General features: G+C 40.6%; 1 pseudogene; it reads right to left on the reverse strand.

Moving 5' to 3' along the window:
- Positions 1-9,212: 9,212 nt before the first annotated feature.
- LOC136866845 (piggyBac transposable element-derived protein 4-like) lies at positions 9,213-10,519 on the reverse strand (annotated as a pseudogene).
- Between the last annotated feature and the right edge of the window lie 297 nt (positions 10,520-10,816).

The raw sequence follows: 10,816 nt of genomic DNA on the forward strand, positions 1-10,816 counted from the left end.
TTCCTAAAGGTGCTGCCAGATGACGGCTCGTACCACGTCGGTCGGCACACTGACATGTCGTCTCGAGCGTTGGCTCGCCACACAACTAACTTCACAGCGCTCTCTGTGCTACTACCAGAATTCACAGAGCCATCTGATGTTGTGAATACACTCTATGCCTGCATAGCTTCCACAAATACTATTAAAGTATTTGGCTTCCACGCGACAAATAGCAGTTTGTGATCCGCTCACATATCTGCAGGAAAAAATATAATTGCAATGACTTTTACCCCAACCCTCGTATTTCAGTTCACAATGCACTTACTACTTACATGACATTTTACTGTGATTTGACGAAACATGAGAAATATATCTTAGTTTTAATTTGCCACCATATTCACTTGATATGAATTTTCGGTACAAAGTGGGATAAGAGTACGTAGTTAGCTCTATATTCGCCCACCTTAGCATCCAGAAATTTATATGATACTCGTTTCTGGTGTAGGCTGAGTGAAACCTAATCCAAGCGCATGTAGTCGTAAGATATAGCCCCATCATTTACATGGTGTGAACATGGGAAACCACGGGAAATCATTTTCAAGGCTGCTGATAGTGGGGTTCGAAGTGTTATTCTTTCTCTTTATTACCAGTATAGTCCGGTTCCATGGCTAAGTTGTTGCTTGCTTGGTGCTTGGTGTTTAAAGGGTCCTAACATCTAGGTCATCGGTCCGGCTAAATTGTTAACACGCTGGCCATTGGTCTAAGGAGTACCGAGTTCGATTCACGGACGGGTCGGGGATTTTAAATCTTAATTGGTTCATTCCTCTGGTCCAAGGCTGGGTGTTTGTGTCACCTTCATTCATTAGAATTCATCTCAGGTAGGGCCACATTCTCGCAGACGCGCAGGTCGCCTAAAGGGGTGCCAACTTTTAAGACCTGCACCAGACCTATACGGAGGCTATACGCCATTAAATTACAAGTATAATGATTTCGTTTACTTGAAACAATAAGGGAACAAAACACACTTAATCGCACATTTGTGTAATATATGTACTATAAGCCCGTGAAGATCACGGTGACTGTGGCAAAGACCCAGGTCTTCATTTTGCTTTAACAAGACTCTCCTCCAGTCTTTTCTTATCCCGAAGAGGAGAAAAACAGAAGAGCAGCGCAGACCGCACATATTTCCTCCGCGCTCGCTTTGCAAACAGGGTGATAAACCTTGGGCCGTGTTTTGTTTGGCTAACAGCAGGACGAATGATTGGGAAAGAAAGAAAGAAAGAAAGGGACGAAGTAGAAAGAAATAATTTTCACAAAAAGAGAGGCCACATTCGTAATGTAATCGTAACATTTTACTAAATTTAAACTAGAACGCCTTATTTTGATACTGAAAACACGGCATATTTTGAACATTCAACAAATCACAATTAATTATATGGATTACATACCGAGCGAGTTGGCCGTGCGGTTAGGGGCGCGCAGCTGTAAGCTTGAATTCAGGAGATAGCGGGTTCGAACCCCACTGTCGGCAGGCCTGAAGATGGTTTTCCATGGTTTCCCATTGTCACTTTTAGAAAATGCTGGGGCTGTACCTGAATTAAGGCCACGGCCGCTTCCTTCCCACTCCTAGCCCTTTCCTATCCCTTCGTTGCCATAAGACTATCTGTGTCGGTGCGACGTAAAGCCAATTGTAACAAAAAATTGATTACATCACGGATGACCTTACGTAACACATTCTATTTGCAAACTTAACTATAATAACATGTATGTGCATTAAAATACGTTACAGAAATTCCTAATAATAATAATAATAATAATAATAATAATAATAATAATAATAATCGTGCGTTTAGGGTCGCGTAGCTGTGAGCTTGCATTCGGGAATTGATGGGTTCGAATCCCACTATCGGCAATCCTGAAGATGGTTTTCCGTAAATTCCCATTTTCACCCAGGCAAATGCTGGGGCTGTACCTTACTCTAGGCCATGGATGCCAACTTCCCAATCCTAGCCCTTTCCCATCCTTGTGTCGCAGGAAACCTTGGACGTGGTTAGCGGGACGTTAAAATAATAATAATAATAATAATAATAATAATAATAATAATAATAATAATAATAATAATAATAATAATATACTTTTCAACTCCGCCCTTGAAGAAGTGATGCATGAATGGCGCAAACAGAAATTAATCCTAAAATTCACCAGCCAAACATTTTAGGCAGAGGAAAACTAGAGTTAGATTGCGTAGCATATGCGGATGACCTAGCTGTATTAACTCGAGACGTTTCAAGAGCCCATAATCAAATTGAACTCCTGAAAGAAAGTGCGGGAAAATTCGGCTTTCAGATATCTTTTGAAAAGACAGAATACATGACTTTTAACAAACATGCATCAAAATTAATGGAGACCTATTATGGCAAAATTAAACGAGTATTACTCTTATTTAAGTATCTTGGTGAAACAATTAAGGAAAATGGACTCGAAACAAAAGCCGATGAAATTAGATGTCAAACGATGGAAAATCCATATCGACTAACCCAAAAATATCTATAACAAAAAATGTATCTCCAAGCACACAAAACTAAAACATTACAATATAGTCATGAAATCAGACTGTCTTTATGGATCAGAGACACTAATTGTGAACAGGAAAGCAGACATTGAAAACATTGTGGGAAAGGAACGCGAAATCATACGAAAAATTCTAGGCTCAAAACTCACCGACGGACAATACCAACTTAGAGACAGACAGGAAATCAAACAACACACAAATATTTACAGTGACATTAGAAAACGCAGGCTAAGGTTCTATGGACATATTAAAAGAATGCATCCCGACAGACTTACCAAACAAATAGCCGAATTTTATGAAAACAGGAGTAAAGCTAAAAGAGATGCAATGAAATGGATTGGCAAAGTCAAAACCGATCTGTAACAGGCAGGAATTACACCTGCAGATGTCAAAAACAGGGTACCGGTAATATTCATATCCAAATTTCACAAATGGCAAGTTGGCCAAGAGGAAAGACCGAAAAAAGAAGACTGGAACAACCTGGTCTGAAGACAGAAAGGAAGCTCACAGTAGAAGAATGAAATAAATATGGGCACAGAGGAAGAAAAATGCACGCCTCTAAGTACTTTACGAAGTCTTAATGGGCTTATTCGCATAAATAATAATAATAATAATAATAATAATAATAATAATAATAATAATTCGTTCGTTCGTAGTCTGTTTACGCTCCAGGGTCGGTTTTCCCTCGGACTCAGCGAGGGATCCCACCTTTACAGCCTCAAGGGCAGTGTCCTGGAGATTCAGACTCTGGGTCGGGTATACAACTGGGGATAATGACCAGTACCTCGCCCAGGCGGGCCCCACCTGCTATGCTGAACAGGGGCCTTGTGGAGGGATGGGAAGATTGGATGGGACAGGCAAGGAAGAGGAAAGGAAGCGGCCGTGGCCTTAAGTTGACTCAGTTGACCTCCCGAGGCTGAGTGTACCTCGTTCCAGCCCTCGTACCACTTTTCAAATTTCGTGGCAGAGCCGGGAATCGAACCCGGACCTCCGGGGGGTGGCAGCTAATCACGCTAACCACTACTCCACAGAGGTGGACGGAAATTAAACTATTGCTAGTAGAAAATATTTAGGTGTTAGAAGCAATGCAACTTAATTCCTTGGAAATTTATGTGAATGTGCGAAACAACTGACCGATCTTGCTGAACACTGCATGAACATTTGACAAAACATGGGCTATTCCTAAGAAAATAAAAAAATATTTTTTTTTTTTTTTTGCTAGGGGCTTTACGTCGCACCGACACAGATAGGTCTTATGGCGACGATGGGATAGGAAAGGCCTAGGAGTTGGAAGGAAGCGGCCGTGGCCTTAATTAAGGTACAGCCCCAGCATTTTCCTGGTGTGAAAAAATAATAATTAAAAAGTACAAATATTTGTGTGAAGAAAGGGCATCAAAACGTTTTTGAAGGATAGTGTCAAAAGTTCCAACTAAAAAACCAACGGAAAGTGCTGTAATTATGGCCACCTAGAGATATGAAGGTAAAGCCTTCGTCTTATTATTATTATTATTATTATTATTATTATTATTATTATTATTATTATTATTATTATTATTATTATTATTATTATTGCTAGTTGTTTTACGTCGCACCGACACAGATAGGTCTTACGGCGACGATGGGACAGGAAAGGGCTAGGAGTGGGAAGGAAGCGGCCGTGGCATTAATTAAGGTACAGCCCCAGCATTTGCCTGGTGTGAAAATGGGAAACCACGGAAAACCATTTTCAGGGCTGCCGACAGTGGGGTTCGAACCTACTATCTCCCGAATACTGGATACTGACCGCACTTAAGCGACTGCAGCTATCGAGCTCGGTATTATTATTATTATTATTATTATTATTATTATTATTATTATTATTATTATTATTATTATTATTATTATTATTATTATTATTTTCTAGCTCGTTGGAGTACACTGTTGTATAGTATACAGGGTGGGTATAATTAAACTTTCGCTACATGAGCCAGTGTAGACGGAAAATTATGTACCGTATGGGTACCGTATGCAGGATTTGCTTATAGTGCCATGACTTGTCGTTAGGCGCCGGTACTGGTGCGGTGACGTAGGGTTGAAACACAAGCAGCAGTGTGCATTACAGTTGCAGACAGTCAACATAGGCCTGCGCAAAGTGAGCAAGGCTTTACTCATAAATCTGTTTTATCAAAACATTAACAGCAGTGTTGCTGCTCTTCGCTAGTATCGACGCATTAAGGGAATACGGAGAGGTCCTCTTTCCATTCCACGGTTAAAGAACATGATTCGGAAGTTCGAATTAACTGGCGATTTGGGAATTGCTCCTGGGAGGGGCTGACGGCCAATTGCGCCAAAAATTGTTGAAGAAGGTTCTGTTGCCATGGCTGCGAATGCTGGACGCAATGTGCGATCTTCAAGCAGTGCACGAGCTGTGTCACGACAGCTGAACGTTCCATGGTTCACCGTTCGAAAAATGCTGCGAACAATTGTGAAATGGTATCCGTACAAACTTCACCCTACTCACCAAACGTTGTCACGTGACGCAGACATTCGAGTAAACTTTGCTTTTACGTTTCTTGCAAGGGTTCGAGTTGACGACATGTGACCATGGAACATTTCGTGGAGTAATGAAGCACACTTTACGCTCACTGGGACAGTGAACACACAATTGTCGTATTTGGGGCTAACAAACGTTCATGGAGTTCTCCTGCATAGGGAACGGATCACTGTGTGGTGTGGCTTCACGACACAGTTCATAATTTATCCATTTTCCTTTGAGGAACTCGGATCCCAAGGACCAAGGACATGCAGCGTGAACGGAACACGATACTGTGATCTCCTCCGCCAACATGTGATCCCTGCTCTACGGGAGAGGGGTGCTTTGGACTCAACTGTCTTGATGCACGATGGAGCTACACCTCACATTGCTCGTAAAGCCACTCGGTTACTCCGTAACACATTTGGAGAAGACCAAATAATTGGCGATCGTTCCAAATTGCGTGGCCACCAAGATCACCAGATTTGAACCCATGTGATTTTTGGCTGTGGGGTTACCTGAAGGACAGGGTTTATCAACAGGACACTAACACACGTTGGAGGTTGAAGTTGAACACAGCGAGGGAGGTAGCCAACATCCCACCTGAGATGTTTCGGGCAGCAGTAGAACAATCTCTAGTGCGGTTCCAGGCTGTCTTGGATGCAGATGGTCGTCACATTGAGCAACGTTTGTAACCTGGAACGTAAACACGGTACGCAATTAACAAATGTTACCATAGGGAGACCACGAAGAACGCGGAAATGAAAGACTCCCTTCGCCTCGCAAATTTAATACTGTCGGAGTCGGAAGAGAACAAGACTTGACCAAGGAGGTCGGACAAGAAAGATGAAAGCCGGGAGCCTGGCACAAGTAAATACCTAATAATTACTAAATACTAAAATGTATTTGCCATGAGACATAGAATAATACGCAAGTGATTTGCATGTTCTCATACCAAATTTTGAGCCATAACTTCTTAGCGAAATTTCAAGTGACGTGACATCCGTACAGATTGTTTCTGATGATTTCTACAGAAAATTTGATAATGGTTGTTACAATCTGATCTGCCGGTACTTTTTCCTATTTATATGTTTCCTTGCACTTTATAAGTCCTTTGGGAAAGCTTCCTCTGGCTCCAAAGAATATGCCTTTTACGGTGATTCTATTCACGTTATATGATCTTTGAAAAAAGGGAATTACTGTCTCATATATAGGCCTAGCTTTCTTTTCTCTGTCGATTTCCTCAGGCTGCGAAAAAGTCTTCACATCGAATTGTTGAAGTCAATGGCGATTGTGTCTATGCGACGATTGCTATCGTCATCTTCTACGCAATGGACTTCTTCGTAGACTCACCTAGGGGAACCGTGTTCACTAACCCACGCTCCCAAGTTCAGAGCCTCTAATACCGTCGGGATCGGAAAAGAACAAGAGAGCCTCCTCTTACGGCAGGCAGGGGATACCATAGATGTATTCCACCACCCACACCCACAGGGGATAAACCAACAAGGCTTCCCTGTTATTTCAATATTGCAGCTTCTTGTTTGGTGCAGGTTTCAAGGCAAGTTTCATAATATGAAAATTAGCAGTTAAACATACCTGACATAATGGCATATTGTTATTGGCAATTTCATTATGGACATGTATTACATGCATACATTTCTCATTCATTTAAACCACAAAAATGTTAAAACGCGCAAACAACTGAAGGACGACTCATTTGTCGCGACCGTTGCGACAATGGCTTTTCTTCTCGTACTAGAAAGAACTTGGTAGGTACCGGTACGCAGAGTTAACGTGCTGGGAGCCAACGTCGCAAAACTGTCGCATTTATCTCGTCTCAGTTACAATTAAATTTCGCGGAGTTGTAGGCAATGAAATAGCGGCAATTTCCGTAAATGGTCTTCGCAACGTTCATTTTGAATATACTCTGGCATCTGTATTCATAATACAGAACTATTAAACTACATGTACGGTCGAGAGAGTGCAGCAGGTGTAATGAGGTCCTGTGAAGTCTGTATCGTCCCTGGTCTTTGGCACTAACCAATATTGGCGGCGTGAGTTTAACTTGTTCAACAGTTGTCATTGTGAAGACAGCTTTAAATAAATCAATGTAAGTCAAATAAAATGTTCTGGGGAGGGACAATATCCATAATGATAAAACAACAACATTGCTAACTAGTGAAATTCTGCTCCATTGCAATGTAGACCTCACATAAATATTAAAACCGTCAACAAATTTGGGTACACAGAGTTAATTATACTATAATCAGCAACCAGTTTTTCCAATTTGCTATCCTTTATTTAGTATTTCATTATAAAATACTCCTTTGCATTATAGAGGTAGAGATTTAAAATACGGTACCGTACCGGTTATCATCATCAGCATTTCCTTCCAGCAAGCCGGGCAGGATCTTTGTGAACGATATGCCTCCACTGAATTCTGTCCTGGTATAGTTTTTCCCCCTCCACTGCATCCCATGTTATTTCTCTCCTCTTGAGGTCGTCATTAACCTTTTCTGTCCATCTCTTTCTAGGCCGTCCAATAGGTTTTTTTCCGGGCACCTCCATCTCCAGCTAATGGCATGGAGTTCGAGTTGGGTGCATTCGCTTCACATGACCTACCCACTTCAATCTCGCACCATTTTGATCTTCCACCTCCCACTTGTACAATGCTCTCACAACTTTCATACAGTATCTGAACTTTTTTGTTATGTTTCCTTAAGCATTCCCATATTTTATCCCTTGGTACACTATCATATGCCTTTTCCAAATCCAGGAACACTACTATCAAGTCCGTTCCTTTCTCCCAATGCTTCTCCATTCACTGACAGAGGGGAAAAAATGAGGTCTATTGTTCCTCTATTACTTCTGAATCCATACTGTTGTTCCTCAAATTGGGGTTCTAGGATTTTCCTCGATCACTTTTCTATGATTTTTCCATTTCCTTCTGTCAGGCGTGGGGTTGTGTGGGACGAGATCGGCACAGTGTATCAAAATGATCACAGAACGTTTTCACTTAATTTAAAATGTGTTTTAAACTTATTATTGAGCATTTATGTGGAGATTGTCTGTAATTTTCTTTCAATTATATTTTTAAGACCCAACATTTGGTCTTTGAACATGGAATAATGGAAATTACGTAAAGTTTTTATATTAAAAAAAATTAATGACCATCACTGACATACTGTACACAAGTACCGTATACGTTTAGATTATTTACAAACATTTAACGACTATCACTGACATACACGAGTAAACTTCTAGATTATTTACAAAAATAGAAATTATTCAAAAATACCAATAAAACACAGCAGTAAAATGAGAAGGTCCGGCCCCGCAGTATAGGGGGCAATGCGTCCGCCTGTCACCCGACGGCCCCAGCTTCAATTCCTGGCCGGGTCAGGGGTTTTTAATCCTAATGATTAATATCCCTGGTCTGGGGACTGGGTGTTTGTGACGTTCTTAATCTTCCTTTCCTCAAACACAACATTCCACACTACCGCCATTCCAATTACACACAGATTCATACAATATGATGCCAGTAGGAGCAAAAGATCCACATGGATCAACGCCCTGAACAAATAGCATTTAAAACAAAAAAATGAGAAGAGAATGTCACTTATTCAACTGTCTCACTTCTGTTAGATCATGATAGCAGTCAATGGATTTGACATTAATATGCCTCATAAAAATACTAGAAAGCACAAGAGTGAAACAAGATCAGAGGTTTTGCTTATTCTGATGTTTCTTCATCATTATGAGATAGCAACTGGGAGATTTTACTACAGTCAGAACAGAAACTCTCAATGTGCATCAAACAGATTGGCTTGTGGCAGTTTTTACAAGAATATTTTTCTTCACTGTACAGGTATGACACCTTTTCCTTTTGACTACACTTCCATTTCCATCATCTCTGCTTTCTTCATATTATTCTTGTGTTGGTCTATAACATTTTAATCTCTCCTGAAGATCCATATGGATTCCTGAGGTGTTCAAACTTCTGCGAATCAAATTAGGCAAAACTAATGCATGGGATAGTTGCTTCAGGAATATTCTTCTTTGAATACTCTGTTCGTTGTTTCCAAAGGAGATTACTTGTGCATTGATTCCACTCATATTGATCATAGCAAAAAATACAACCATAGGCCATCAGCGCACATTTCTTGCAACATCGTAAGATGCGCACAACTTGTCAGCAGTGTCTACTCCACCTTTGGTACCATCATAAAATGTGGCAATGAAAGGTTTCTGTTTATGTCCTGTATCAACATCTATTGAGTCATCCTCGTGCAAGCTTGATGCCAGCACAATGCACTTCCCTTGTGCAGGAATATACGATACCAAAGTACAGTCCTTCTTGAAGCTCAAAAGTGAACTGTTGACAGCACGTCCTTTAGTGGTAGTGAACTCCAGAGAAATCTCTCATTTATTCTTTTGGACAGTCCCTACAAATAAAAGATTCTTTCTTCGTAACTCTTCTATCAATTGAATGCTGGTAAACCAGTTACTTGCCATTATGTTGGACCGACTGATAAATTGGTTCACAGAGTCTCAGAACAACATCCAATGGCTTGTTGCTCACTCGGAATAACCCTTCAGGTTGCAACCTGATGTATATTTCCAAATTAAAACATCTGGGAATCCACGAGGGTATAGATCTTAATGCCATATTTGTCTGGCTTGCTTGGTATGTATTGCCGAAAGCTACATCTTCCACGGAATCCTTCCAGCTTCTCGTCTACTGTAACATTTTGTTCCAAAGAATACAATTTTTGACAGTTCTGTACAAACATAGCAAAAATGTTGTGAATCGCTGTAATCTTGTCTATTTTTCTCCTTTCTTCATGAGTCTCAAGGTTATCAAACCAGAGGCACCGCATGATAAATTTGAAACGCTTTATGTTCATTACAAGGCGGAATTTTTCAATGCCATCCCCATCACTTCCCCATAGGTCTTCCAAGCTTTGCCTGTTACTTTTGTTAATTTCAGCTAAGAACAAAAGACCGATGAAGGCTTTTAGTTCTGTTGGTTTTGTGTCCCTGTTACGCTGAAATGAATCTTTAATTTTCTCTATATACTGGTTTGTGTACTGAACAATGAGATTCAACTCATCATCTATGAGGCAGCTCCAGCACTCCAAAGGTATTCTCGCTGCTTTTGCAGCACGTATTAGTCCAGGTAGTTTCCTAATAATATTGTGACTCCTGAAACGTACTCTTTGTGATGAAGGAACTTTATTCCATTTTGTCTCCTTATCCCGTCCTACAAAGTAACTATCAGTTCCCTCACATACTTCCTCATCACCGTCACTGTCTTCTTCCTCAGTTTCCGACTCTTCCTAGCGAATTTCAACTTCATCATCATCATCTGTATCTTCCCTTTCAAACAGCAGCTTCTGGATTTCTTCAGCATGCTGTGGGTCGAGAGGATTATACTGCTTACTGCAGTCTGCCATGATAACATATATTCACCTCAAATATGAAAAGACATATAAAATAACACATTCGAGCACGGTGCATCAATTTGATCTTTGTATATAAAAGAATGTTCAAACTACTCCAAAATAAAATTAATACATTCTACAGTCTAAAGCAGTGTTGTATTACTCACTGTGCTGTGTACATAACCGAATAAAAGTGTTATTGAAATGTAACGAGAATGGGTGCAGTGTATCAATTTGATCACCTAGAAGATATCTTCACAACAAAACAGTCGGTCACATTATGCACCTCATGACAATGGAACGAAAGGA

Source organism: Anabrus simplex, chromosome 3 (assembly GCF_040414725.1).
Source record: "Anabrus simplex isolate iqAnaSimp1 chromosome 3, ASM4041472v1, whole genome shotgun sequence".
In the NCBI taxonomy this organism is placed as follows: domain Eukaryota; kingdom Metazoa; phylum Arthropoda; class Insecta; order Orthoptera; family Tettigoniidae; genus Anabrus; species Anabrus simplex.